Source organism: Bubalus bubalis, chromosome 4 (assembly GCF_019923935.1).
Source record: "Bubalus bubalis isolate 160015118507 breed Murrah chromosome 4, NDDB_SH_1, whole genome shotgun sequence".
Taxonomy (NCBI): Eukaryota; Metazoa; Chordata; class Mammalia; order Artiodactyla; family Bovidae; genus Bubalus; species Bubalus bubalis.
Genome location: NC_059160.1, coordinates 46397410 through 46411930, shown reverse-complemented (window position 1 = coordinate 46411930; position 14521 = coordinate 46397410).

Here is a 14521-nt window from a genome sequence, read left to right as displayed (position 1 = left end):
GAAAGGATTTTGCATCTGGGAGACAGAGACAGGTCTGTGCTTTTGATGGGTCAGCAAGTACCACTGAGCAGGAGGGCCAGGCCTGGAGAAAGAAGTTCTGAGAAAAGGAAGACAGGGTCCCTGTGGGCCAAGGGCTCATGATCCAGAGGGCGAGATCCCTGTGCGGGCATCCAGGTGAGCCTGGCTATGGTGGAGGAAAACCAGCCTGGGAGAGCTCCCGGCCTCCACCTATGGAGGAGCCCAGCTTCCCTCCCATCCTTTGCCCACGCCAGACAGAGAAGGTCCACGTGGGAGGCAAGTCACTGTGATGCTCTATCAATTCTGGGTCTTGTAAATGTGAGATGTGGAGGTGAACATTCCTTTCTGCATTGCAGGTCAGAACCGCACCCTAAGAAGGGCTAAATGGGGAGGCAGTTGGGCACACCCACGCAAGACTTCCACGGTGCACCAGAGCCCAGGCACCTCTGCCACGCTCCATCTCCATGGCGGAGGTGGTGGGGGGTGGGGTGCTGTGAATACATCCTATCTCTTCCCAGACTTCAGTTTCTTCAGTTCTTAATGGGAAGTGGCGAGGAGGACAGCTGGACCAGACAGCACATGAATAGCCCCTTACAGCTCTATGTTCTCTGCAAGAAGGAATTAATATTCCCACTATATAACCCACAACATTCTGATTGTTACTAAACATAACACGTTTGCTCTGAGTCCTGGCCCCAGCCCCACTCCGTGCATCCCACAGATTCACCCTGGAATGGGGTTAACAAAAAGCTGTGGCAGAGGAGCGAGATGTCCCAGAAAAACAGCCCTGGGATGGAGGGTGGAATAGATTGTAAAAAAAGTTCCTCTCATGCAGAGAGCATTCAGAGATAAGCCCAGAGCAGCCAGCTTAACTCCCATCCTAGGAAGGGAGCACTGGGAATCTGATTTCTGAGAATTCTAAGCAGCAGATTGTAAGGACTCGTTCTGTTCCACCTCCCTGAACCTGTCACTTACTCCAAAGAAAAACTTCAGTCTGCATCTTGGCTTGGTGGGGGGCTGATGAGAGGCCACCAGGGCTCAGCGGCAGAGGCTACTGGGAACGCGGAAGGGAAAGGGAGCCGACCTTTGTTGCAGGCCCGCTGTGCGCCAGATACCATGCTCAGCCTGTTTCCACATCCTCTCATTGCATCCTCGAGGCAAAGCTATATGAATCCTCATAGGAGGGCCCTGAGGCCCAGAGAAATAAGGTATGCCCGGGGTTGCACAGCCAGTTAAGTGGCAGAGCTAGGCTAGAATTCATGTCTGATTGCAAAACCTGTTTTATCTCTAGAGCTTTCATAGCTGAGCCAGATAGAAGCTGCTCTCTGGAGGGAGAAGCCAGCAGGTTCCGGTGTGATGTGCGAACATGGTTCAGAAAACTCGGGTTGATGTCATTCACAAGGAGTGAGATGCCTGCCCCTCATAACCAAGGGCACAGCCACTGTAGCTAAGAAAAGCTTAGCTTCTCTCTCATGGAGAAGCCCAAGGTAAGCGGACTAGATCAGAGGATGGCTCTGCTCTACCGGGTCATTCAGGCATGCAGGCCTCAGGCTCCTCCATCTCTAGGATCGTGTCACATCTGCAAGGTCAAAGCCACCGCCATGTTCCGGTTCAGCCGGAAAGTTCAGGGAGGAGAGTGCAGACACTGCACCTCTGCTGTTCTCAGATCCCTGTACACGTCCTGTCCGCTCACTTTCCACTGGCAAAACTCAGTCTTGTGTCTGAACCTCCCTGTGAGAAGGGCTGGGAAACACTGTTCCTCGCTGGCTGGCCCCGTGTCCAAGGGTGACTCGTAGAAGAAGACGGGGAGCAACTGGCCGGCCAGCTAACAATCTCCACCCAGCCATCCTCGCACAGTGGTCTGGACCTCAGGACTCATGTCCAGCCTGTCTTCCAACAAGCTCCACACTGCAGACATGATCAGAAAGCAGCTCTGACTCCCCAAGGCTTTTTTCAAGTGCCTCTGGGTTTTGCTTTTCCCCTCCCTCCTGGGACTGTCCCATGACTTTTCTCACCTGTACCAGAGAAAATTTGGATGGCAAATTTGGTTGTCTCAATTTGGTTGAAAGAAATGGCAATCCACTCAAGTATTCTTGCCTGGGGGATTCCATGGACAGAAGAGCCTGGTGGACTGCAGTCTATGGGATCTCAAAGGAGTCGTACATGACTGAGCAGCTAAACAACAACACAGACTCAATTAAAAGTCATTTGTCATGTGATGATCGACATTTCTGTCTTCATTCAAAGGAAAGACCTTCTCCCCTTCCTCCAGCTGAGCTCCGCTCTGCACAGACAGCTAGAATTCAGGGAAGAGAAGGGTGGGCAGGTTCTTTTTTTACTCTCCATCTTCCGTTTTAGTGAATTGCAGTTTCTTTTTCCTCTGTTATTGGGGGATGGGTCTGGGGAGCAGGATAGGAAAGAAGTGAGGGAGGGATGTTCTTACTTGCAGGGCACTCTGGTATTGAGGTAAGACTGTCACGCTTAGAGCTTGGGGAATGTTTAGTGATGGTATTAAAGTCCAAGAGGTTATTTTGTAGATTTTTCAGAGACCAGCCCACCATCACTGGGAATCTTGATGTAGTTCTGTGCATCTCTGTTTGGGGTACCTGCTTAGTCTTTCCTCAGGCCCTAGGACTGTTCTGGCATCCATGGATTCCCTCTTGCCCCTCCAGGATGCTCACTTGAAAAGGGTTGAAGGCATCCCCATAGCAGTGTTCTCTCATGATTATCCCACATTTGCTGTACATCAAACTCACATCATTTGCCCCAATTAGCCTGAGTGTAAGTTGATCTTAGTTCAGGCAGCTTTTTTATTGGCTGCACTGCTTTGCCTGTAGGATCTTAGTTTCCCAACCAGAGATTGAACCCATGCCTCCTGCAGTGGAAATACAGAGCGCTAACCACTGGACAACCCATGATGTCATTTTAATTTTTTTTTAATTTTGAATTTATTTTCTATTATTTACATTTTATTTTCATTATTAACTAAATAATTCATCTCAGTGCAGTAAGGATCTTTAGCATCTAACTCAGACAGTCTATCACCCCCTGGATTTATCAGGCAGGACAGGAGTCCACAGAGCCCTGGGCTATAGGGACATGCGTTAAGCACTTGAGGCTTGAGATGAGGACAGACACTCTCACAGAAGACCATAGCCCTCTCCAAAAATTCTCTTTAGCAAGAAATCCTCTCACTACTGACTCTTTCATATCTTTGACATAGGTAAGAAGTAAGAGCATCAAGTAGCTGGCTCTTGGCCATCTACGTTGAAAATGTTGCTATTTATTTGCATCTTACTTTAGAATCTGAGAACAATCTCCTTGTGTCTCAACCAAAAAGAAAGGGAGAGGCCAGCCTCATCCTCCAGGAAAAAGGGGACCAGGGAATGACACTCAGGGAGGGGTTCCAGCCTCATCCAGGAAATGGAATGCTGAACAGAAAAGTGAGTCAGATCCCAGTGCAGAGACTGAACCAACACAGGTATCCGGGGCACACACCTTAATGTGGGTCTCAACAAGAGAGGCAGAGCTTCTTAATAGTTAACAAATAGACACTGATCTGAGGCTTTCTGGGTTTCCCTGGTGGCTCAGATAGTAAAGAATCTGCCTGCAGGGCAGGATGCCTGGCTTTGATTCCTGGGTTGGGAAGATCCCCTGGAGAATGGAATGGTAATCCACATCAGTATTCTTGCCTGGAAAATCCCATGGACAGAGGAGCCTGACAGGCTACAGTCAATGAGATCCCAAAGAGTTGGACACGACTGAGCGAATAACTTACCTTCTCACTCACTGAGACTTCCTGGGTCCAAATCTCAGCTCTCCTATTTTCAAGTTGAGTGTCCTTAAGCAAACTACTTTTGTATTGGTCAGCTTTCACTGCAATAATGCTGTGTAACAAACCACTGCCAGATTTGTTATGTGGTTCATAACAAACATTTCTTCTTATACTTACTGGATTCCAGGTCACTTGCAGTCTGAGTGGTTTAGGCTGAATGTTGCTGGTCTTAACTTAAATACTGATCCTGTTTTAATTTAAAATTTTGATGTTTTGTTCATTGTGACGTCTTATTCCATTTAGGCTGCTATAACAAAAGTACCATAGGCTGGGTATTAACAACATGCCCATATTACAAAATAAATTGGTTTATAAGCAAATTACATATTGATCACATAAACTGGCTTATAAATAATGAACATATATTTTTCACAAATCCAGGATTAAGTACCAGCAGCTTCAGTGCCTGGTGAGGGTCTGCTTATTTTTACATAGATGACCATCTTCTCACTGTGTTCTCACATAGCAGAAGGGTCAAGGGCGCTGTCCAGAGTCTCTTCTATAAAAGCTCCGCCCTTATGACCTAACTTCCCAAAACTCCACCTCCAAATACCAGCACACTGGAGATTAGGTTTTAAAATATGAATGTGGTGGAGGGGGGACACAAACATTCAGGCCAAAGCAGTGGGTTTCCTTGCATTACTTTTTATTTTTAAAATATTACATTAAATGTTATTTAGCTTGGGGACTTCCCTGATGGTCCAGTCAGTGGCTAAAACTCTGAACTCCCAATGGAGGGGGCACCCAGATTAGATCCCTGGTTGGGGAACTAGATCCCAAATGTCGAAACTAAGAGTTCCCAGGCCGCAGTGAAGATCGAAGATCCCACGTGCTGCAACTAAAACCTGGACCAATCAAATATGTAAATAGACAAATATTTAGGCTGAGCACCGAATAACTGATGCTTTCTAACTGTGGTGCTGGAGAATACTCTTGAGACTCCCTTGGACAGCAAGGAGATCAAATCAGTCAGTCAGGAAATCAACCCTCAACAGTCATTGGAAGAACTGATGCTGAAGCTGAAGCTCCAATAATTTGGCCACCTGTTGCAAAGAACCGACTCATTGGAAAAGACCCTGATGCTGGGAGAAATTGAAGGCAGGAGGAAAAGGCGGTGACAGAGGATAAATGGTGGGATTGCATCACTGAGTCAATGGACATGAGTTTGAGCAAACTCAAGAAGATAGTAAAGGACAGGGAAGCCTGGAGTGCTGCAGTTCATGGAGTTGCAGAGTCAGACACAACTTAGTGACTGAACAACAAGCTTGAACCCTGAGTTTATTGGTATCTCCTTAAATTTTTGCGGAGAAGGCAATGGCGCCCCACTCCAGTACTCTTGCCTGGAAAATCCCATGGGCAGAGGAGCCTGGTGGGCTGCAGTCCATGGGGTCGCTAGGAGTCGGACACGACTGAGCGACTTCACTTTCACTTTTCACTTTGATGCATTGGAGAAGGAAATGGCAACCCACTCCAGTGTTCTTGCCTGGAGAATCCCAGGGATGGGGGAGCCTGGTGGGCTGCCATCTATGGGGTCGTACAGAGTCGGATACGACTGAAGCAACTTAGCAGTAAAGTTTTGCACCCGAGGCAATTGCCTCACCTTACCCTGGCTCAGGCTACCAGATAGGTTCTGGTCTGCTTCACATGCTTATTCTAGGACCAGTCCCCACTCCCCAGGCTGAAGAACCTACAGCTACTGAGGGTAGGCACTCCCAAGATGAATCATAGAGCACAAAATGATGGAAATGTGAGACCCCCGCCTGGAGCTGGCCCACTGTCACTTCTTCCACACTTCACTGGCCAAAGCAAGTCATACAGCCAGCCCACAGCCCTTGGAACGGGGAAATACTCTGTCCACTCTAGGGGAATTACATGCTAAAGGGTTTGCATGTATGTTCTAATACAGGGAAGGCATGAAAGACTGTGAATGTGACAGTCTGCCACATCTAGCCTCACTGAGACTCGCTGCGGGCCCACCTGGTGTGGGTGCACTCCCGATGTGGTCCCTGCTCTGCAGCAGCAGCTCTGGCTGTGTGCCTCTTATGAGCCAACCTCGGATGCATCACTTCTCTGCATCCCTGTCCTTCATCCTTGAACTTAAGGAGGACCACACAGCGAGGCATACACAAAAGCACTTGGCAACTTGTAAAAGGGGTGCAAACACATGTTCACTGCAGGATTTTAAGACACAGCCCCAAATACTTTGACACCCCTGACTACGAGAGGTAGGGTCTTTGGTCCCCTCCCCTTGATCTGGATAAGCATCTGACTGCTTCCACCAGTAGTGTATGCTGGAGTGATGCTATGTGTCTTCCAAAGCCAGCTCAGAAAAAGTCATGCGGCTCTGCCTGCTTTTCTTGGAACCTTCTCTTGCTCCCAGGATGCTTCCCTCCACAGCCCAGCTGCTGTGCAGTGAGAAGCCCACTCCTTGTGGAGAGGCTGTGTTGGGGCACTCCAGAAGCAGCTCCAGCTGAACCAAACTGAAGGTCAGGCATGTGCAGACAGGAATCTTCAGGTGGTTCCCACCCTAGCCACCCCAGTCTTCCAGACTGGGCAGAGAGAAGCCATTCTTGCCATGCTCTGTCCAAATTTCTGATCACAAGATCTGTGGGGAGAAGAAAGTAGTTGTGATTTTACGCCACTAAAGTTGGAGGGGTTTGTTAGCAGCAATATATATTTAAGACATTCACCAAAACCCTCCTCACGGTCTGGGTCTCAGAGCAAAGAAATGAATCAGACGTGGTCCCTGCTCCATAGAGAACCAGAAAGCAGCCCAGAGAAGCAATTGCACTGTATCCTGTCATGTGCTATGTTAGGGGCTGTGGATGTCCCAGTGTGTCTGGACAAGGCTCTGGACTGCCTTTTCTGGAAAAGATGTTGCTGGAATTGAATCTAATGGATTAATAAAAGCTAAACAGGAGGACGAAGGAGTGTTCAAGGGACTAGAGCTGAATGCATCTTTGGCTCAGAGGGCAAAACCCACTGTTCCTGGAAACACTCTAAGTACCTGGCTGCCACAGGACCTTTGCACTTGGAGTTATCTCTTCCTGATTACTCTATAGTCCCCACTGGCTCGCTTGCTCCTTTCATTCAGAATTCTGCTCAGAGAAGTTTCTCCTTTCTTCTTTTTTTTCTTTTCTGGCCATACCATGCAGCAAGTGGAACCTTAGTTCCCTGGCCAGGAATTGAACCTGCATCCCCTGCATTGGAAGCATGGAGTCTTAATCACTGGAGCACTAGGGTTATCCCTTCTCCTGACTTCTTGACCTAAGGGTGTGTGTGTGTGTGTGTGTGTGTGTGTGTGTGTGTGTGTTAGCAGCTCAGTCAAGTCTGACTCTTTGTGACCCCATGGACTGTAGCCCACTAGGCTCCTCCATCCACGGGATTCTCCAAGCAAGAACACTGGAGTGGGTAGCTATTCCCTTTTCCAGGGGATCTTCCTGATCAAGGGATCAAACCCAGGTCTCTGGATTTCTGCATTTCAGGCAGATTCTTTACCATCTGAGCCACCAGGGGAGCCCTCTTGACCTAAGATCCCCCCAATCTATCATTCTTTGCCCTCTTTTCCTGGTTCATCTTTCCTCATAACTTTGATCATCACTTGCCGCTTTATAACATGTATGTTTACAAAGTGGGAAATACAGGAGACTAAGACATGCTTCCCAGAGAAGCATGGTGCCTGGCATACAGTACGTCTTCAATAAAGGTATCAGGAGTGAGTGGAGAAACAAAGAGGGGGACTGGATCAGCTGCATACTTGGAACCCCACTGTGGCTGCAGGGAATGGGTCGGAGGGACGTGAGAGAGGATGGTGAGGAGAGGGTGGATGCAAGGTGATGGAACTGAAGACCTGGGGTCCCAAGCCAGCCGTGGAGAGCTGCACTGGGTAGAGTTGATAACCAGTCTCGGGATTGGTATTTGGGCAGCCGGGTGGTGGTGCCAGTCTCCAAAATGGGGCACCATTAGGACAGGGTGCAGGTTAGTAGGAAGTCATGAGCATGGGGGATGGGAAGAATGGGTTGAACTGGAGTCCTGTGGAGCTCCGAACCTCAAGTGCAATGGACTGGCGGGAACCTGGAGGAGAGAGTCTGAAGCATAGGAAAGAAGTCCAGTCTTAAGCAGTGGACCTGAGGGTCGTGTCAGCTGTGGGAGACTGTGGACTAGACAGACCAGGCAGTAAGAAGAGGACCCAGAGGAACACAGTGTTTAGGAAAAGAGAGTGAAGAATGGCAGAAGGAGAGAGGAGAGCTGGGTGGAAAACCAGAGTGTGCGGCCATGGCAGCTGGGGATCAGGAAGGTTCCAGCAGGGATAGGTGGGCACTGGTGTCAAAGCTGCCACGAAAGGGCTGCAAAGCATCCACGAGACACTGGAAGAAGCTGAGCTAAGGGACAGGCTGTGTGTGATGGGACAGGTTGGTGAGCCAACAGTGAGGGCCCCTTTTCTGCTTATTTTTTCTTTTCTTCTTCTTCTTCTTATTTTACTTTACAATATTGTGTTGGTTTTGCCATACATCAACATACATCCGCCACGGGTGTACATGTGTTCCCCATCCTGAACCCCCCTCCCACCTCCCTCCCCATACCATCCCTCTTGGTCATCCCAGTGCACCAGCCCCAAGCTTCCTGTATCCTGCATCGAACCTGGACTGGCGACTTGTTTCATATATGATATTATACATGTTTCAATGCCATTCTCCCAAATCATCCCCCGCTCCCTCTCCCACAGAGTCCAAAAGGCTGTTCTATACATTTGTGTCTCTTTTGCTGTCTTGTATACAGGGTTATTGTTACCATATTTCTAAATTCCATATATATGTGTTAGTATACTATATTGGTGTTTTTCTTTCTGGCTCACTTCACTCTGTATAATAGGCTCCAATTTCATCCACCTCATTAGAACTGATTCAAATGTATTCTTTTAAATGGCTGAGTAGTACTCCATTGTGTATATGTACCACAGCTTTCTTATCCATTCATCTGCTGATGGACATCTAGGCTGCTTCCATGTCCTGGCTATTATAAACAGTGCTGTGATGAACATTGGGGTACACGTGTCTCTTTCAATTCTGGTTTCCTCAGTGTGTATGCCCAGCAGTGGGATTGCTGGGTCGTATGGCAGTTCTATTTCCAGTTTTTTAAGGAATCTCCACACTGTTCTCCATAGTGGCTGTACTAGTTTGCATTCCCACCAACAGTGTAAGAGGGTTCCATTTTCTCCACATCCTCTCCAGCATTTATTGCTTGTAGACTTTAGGATCGCAGCCATTCTGACTGGCATGAAATGGTACCTCATTGTGGTTTTGATTTGCATTTCTCTAATAATGAGTGATGTTGAGCATCTTTTCATGTGTTTGTTAGCCATCTGTATGTCTTCTTTGGAGAAATGTCTATTTAGTTCTTTGGCCCATTTTTTGATTGGGTCATTTATTTTTCTGGAATTGAGCTGCAGGAGTTGCTTGTATATTTTTGAGATTAGTTCTTTGTCAGTTGCTTCATTTGCTATTATTTTCTCACATTCTGAAGGCTGTCTTTTCACCTTGCTTATAGTTTCTTTTGTTGTGCAGAAGCTTTCAATTTTAATTAGATCCCATTTGTTTATTTTTGCTTTTATTTCCAATATTCTGGGAGGTGGGTCATAGAGGATCCTGCTGTGATGTATGTCGGAGAGTGTTTTGCCTATGTTCTCCTCTAAGAGTTTTGTAGTTTCTGGTCTTACGTTTAGATCTTTAATCCATTTTGAGTTTATTTTTGTGTATGGTATTAGAAAGTGTTCTAGTTTCATTCTTTTACAAGTGGTTGACCAGTTTTCCCTTTTCCACTTAAAAAAAAAATTTAATAAGCAAATCTGGAAAATGGAAGAGAAACTAGAGGGAGAAAAGGGGTTCCAGAGGCTGTTCGTATTATTACCAATTTTGAAGACACAGAGGCAGAAACTTGCTGAAATACTCTTGAGAAAGATCCAGAAGCGAAGGAAGATGACGACACAGGAGAGGAGGAGGGGGTGACTGCTGGAGGGGGGGTCTCTGGAGACGTGGGGAGGGCAGGGATCCAGGGCACGGGGCTGAGGTGGTGGCTTCAATCAGGAGAGAGGATGCCCTCAGAGGAGGGGGTGGGGGGAGCAGAGCCCGCGCTGGATGGAGTTAGCTGCCTGGAAGCCCTTCCCTGCCTGCCGGAACAATCAGGGTCCTGGGTCCTTAGGGACGGGGGCTGGTCCCCAAGAGAGAACATTCTCAGCTCTCTAATGTTTTTATAAGAAATTAAACCTCAAGAAAAAAAGCCCAAATCAATTTTAACCAAAGTGAGTAATGAGCAGAGTGGATGGCTGCAGTCCAGGAACGTGGGGAGTGCAATTCATAGAGACAACTAAAATGAAAAAGCCCATTTGATGTTGAATATTCACTTTGCATCCCCAGATTGGCACTAGGAGCTGAGGGCAGATGAATAAGGCCCCCAGGGAGTCTTGCAGTGGGGTGGGGGGGACACAAAGGTACTGCAATTCAGGTAAGTAAATGTTGACAAGGGAGGGAAATGTTCTCAGAGAAGTAACAATTACAGCTGCCTCCTAAGGATTTATAGACTTTTACCAGGAAGAACTTCCTGGAGGTGGAGAATCATATTATTCTACTTAATATAAGTGTAATTATATTTAATATAAAAGCTCTCAGCTCAGCACCTGCCATATCATCAGCCCTTGATATAGTTGAATCTTTAAAATATTATTACTAATCATTTTCATACATTTATAAGTTTGACTTCACCCACCCAACTTCCCCTCCCCCATTTTTTTTCTTTTGATGCTCTCAATCACTGTGGGTCTTTGACATTCACAAGAAGTACGACAAGAGAGCTTTAAGAACCCCACACTGGGAAATACTGTCTGCAGCATAAACTGTCCCTCTAAAAAGGAGCAGAGTGTTGTTGAAATCTGAAGCTGCTGTCTTGGACGTTTAGCGACGGTAATGTCAAGACTGAAGCCATTTCTGCAGTCATTAACGTGTGTTCCATCACGCATCATACCTGCCTCCAGTCCCCGCTCACTTGAGCTGTTCCTGGAGCTGGCTCAGCGGCTGCCTGGAACCAAGTGTGGAATCACTGCTCCTGGTTCCACTGAGAGCCGCCCCTGGTGGGCTCATCTGCAGCCACGGGTCTAAGCCAGGGCTGAGTTCCACTCTCCTCTCTTTCATCCACTCCCTGCTTCCATTTTTTCAGACTAAAAGCCAATCGTGTTTCAGATGACTTCGTCTTTCTTTCCCTGATTAGCACTAGCAATTGAATTCTTCTGAGGCCGTGTTCCTGAAAGGAACTGTGTTTATCACCAGGTGGCCAGCTAGGCTCACTCATTAGCTCAGTTCCCTGCTGACAGCTTTTTTTTGCTCCATCAAAAATATAAATTATTACAAGCCGTGGACCTTTGGATCACTTGAAATGAGACCAAATTGCACACTAAACCCTTGTCCCTGAATGTCAAGGACATCTTGGGGCTTTCTGATTGCCCTCCCCTTCCCAAACACAGCTTTTAAATCCCCTAATGTTCCACACCGCCTCACACACGCACACACATGAACACATACACATGAACACAGGGGGCGCATGCCAAATGCACACACAGGCATCCACATTCAAACACAGACATATGAAAACACAGCACACACAACATATGCTTGCACACACCAGCTCACATGCATGTTTGAACACACAGACACTGTATTCAGACTCACACATGAACACACAGTCATGCATGTGGCACATGGGCATACAGACATCTCCCACCACATGTGTATGCACACATACAAATGCAACCACACACATACAGGCACACAGCTGCATTCACAACCATACATGCTCACATAAACAGACATGCCAATGATCACATACACATGTACACACAGCCTGCCTACATGGATACCCCCTCACACACACATGCACATAGGCAGACACAGCATGCCTGTAGGCAGGGCACACTCTTGCACACTCATGCACAGCCATAACACATGCACACACATGAACGCACGCCTAGACGCAGCAGGCACAGGCGTGCCCAACACCCTGCCGAGAACAAGTGAAGAGGAGGAGGAGAAGGCAGACACATCATTCTTCCCCTTCTAGTTCAGATGACTTCTTTTTCTTGGCACCAACTTTTGTTTTGATATCTTTTGTTATTTTTTTAGATCATGAAGACACGGGACTGGAACCAAATCCCTAAGTTTTACTGGTAGGAGATGCGATTTCTAGCATCAAATCTGCTAGAACAACGTGACATACCCAAAGAAGAACTTGGAGGCATCTCGGGGTTATTGTTATACCTGTAGCACCCCAGCACCCCTGCCGTCCTGCAAGGAGGCCACTCGCTGGACTAGAAGCCTTGCTCTTCCTTCTGGAAGCTCTGCCACTCTTGCTGTGTGCACTCGGGCAGTTTGCTCCCCACCTCTGGTCCTTCCAGCTTTGATGTTGGAAGGTTTGGGTATCTCCGTATAACAAGTGGAGGACCATTCCTAAGGTTTCCGACGCAGAGCCCAAGTGTCGTAGCTTTCATCCTAAGGCCAGTATCACAAGGCTGCTCACATTTGAATGTGCACGTGAATCGCCTGGGGATCTTGTTAAAATGCAGACTCTGAGTCAGTAGGCTGGGGCTGCCCTGAGAGTCTTTCTAACAAGCTCCCCGGTGATGCCCATGCAGCTGGCCCAAGACTATCCCTTTACTAGAAAGGCCTTGCACCCTTCCAATGCTTTTCATAAAGGTGAGATGAGGCTGAGTTTTGTACCCTTCTCAGTACACCCCAAGCCCCTGACTGGAATAGCAGTGATGTCATCTTCTCTCATCTTGCCCTTTCCTTTAGCTCTGAGTCTCCCCAGTACCACCCACCTCCCTTTCTGAAGCCAGGCCCTCAATCGTACCCCTACTTTTGGGACGGTGGGTGTCAGAGGGATGGAAAAGGTCTGCATTCTGCCAGCCCTGAGCTCCCTATTACCTGGGAGGTGTGCCCCTTCTCTCAGAGCCTCAGTTTCCCCATCTGGAGAAGAGGGGTTTGAACTTGCTCTCAGCCACACTTTGGCTCCAGCAGAGTTTTCCCAAGTCCACTGTCCCAGCTACCACTCTCTAAGATTTTATTTAATTGGATTGGGGTGAGGTCCAGGCAGGGGGTTTCCAAAAAGCTGCCCAGATGATTGTAACGAATGCCAGGATGGAGAACCCCAGGGCTGGTGCTCATTAAGGGTCAGCCCAGCACTGACTGTCAGTGTGTGGTCTGGCAGCTGCATCTGCGCACCAACCCCTCTGCTCACACTGTCAGATGCAGGGCTTGGGAACAGTGCAGAGAAGCCTCAGAAGGATTTTGGCCCAGCTTTAGACAAGGTCACTTCCCACATGGGAAAGAGTTCTTGAAATGATGTTCAGAATGACGACCCTGTCAGAGAGTTGAACTTGCTTTTCTTCTGATGGGCACATGATGCATTTAATTAAAGACTCAACCCCACACGTCAATCATCTGCAGACCTCACCCACCAACGCACCTTCCCACGGGAGGGCTGGAAACAGCACTTCTGTATGCACGTGGTGTGGGGTGAGGGAGACCTGGTCCACGGCTGCTGTGGAGCACCAGAAGTTAACCTGATGTCCTGGCCAAACGGGGGTCCCAATTAGCCAGAGCCCCCCTTGGCTTCCTCACAGCAGAGCCCCAATGGAGCCATGAAAAGGTTTCCTTGAAGCCAGCTGGTGGTACGGCTGGAGAGTCCCATGGTTTCCATAGCAACCTGCCTGTTCCTCAAGCTGACAATGGGTTCTACCACCAGGGGGATGGTTTCAGTATTGGAGAAGCCCAGCCCAGAGTGGGTCAGCTGGGCACCTCTAATCTCAGCTCCATGACATTTGCTGGTGGCTTGGGAAACATCCTGGAGGCAAGGGATAGAGAAGCCAGAATGGCAGCAGCCCTGTCCCCATGTCCCCCTCCCCCAGAGTATGGGAAAGCAATCATTAGGATAAGGACAGTCAGTGGGGACCACTCTATGGTCATTGGCAGTATAGAATGGTGACCCAGCACTGGACGCTGGAGCCCGACTACCTGGGGCTCACATGCTCGCTCTGCCACCTAGTGGCTGTGTCACTGTGCAAGTTACTTGATAACTCCATGCCTCAGTCTGCCCACCTGTGAAATGGGATAATAATACCATCTTTTTCTGAGACTCTTCTGAGGATCATGAGTTAGAGAAAGGGGAGTCCTTTCAATAGTGTCTGGCACACTGTAGGCTTTGGGTTTTCTCTCATTTATAGCCCCACTGTCTTAGACAGTGAGACAGTCTCCAGTCTCTAGGTTAGGAGGGCTCTGCCAGGGCCCCAGGCTCCTCACTGGCCAGGTATTAGTCTAGGTGACTTTTAATCATTCTGATGTCTGGTGCATCCCAGGTCTACACCAGAATCTCTGAGAGTGGGACTCATGCATTAGCTTTTTGGGAAACTCTATGGGGGTGATAATACTCAGTTAAGAATGGGTAGAAATCTGGAAGTATTTGCCCAGATAAGTTCCCTCAACCCGGGTCCCCAGGAAGCTCCTGAAATCATAGTAGAATCTGGGGATGAGAGAGCAAATGGAGACTTATATTTGCAGTCTTAAGCCTTCTGTGGGATATGGAGGCCTTGCATGCTGCAGTCCATGGGGTCGCAAAGAGTCGGGC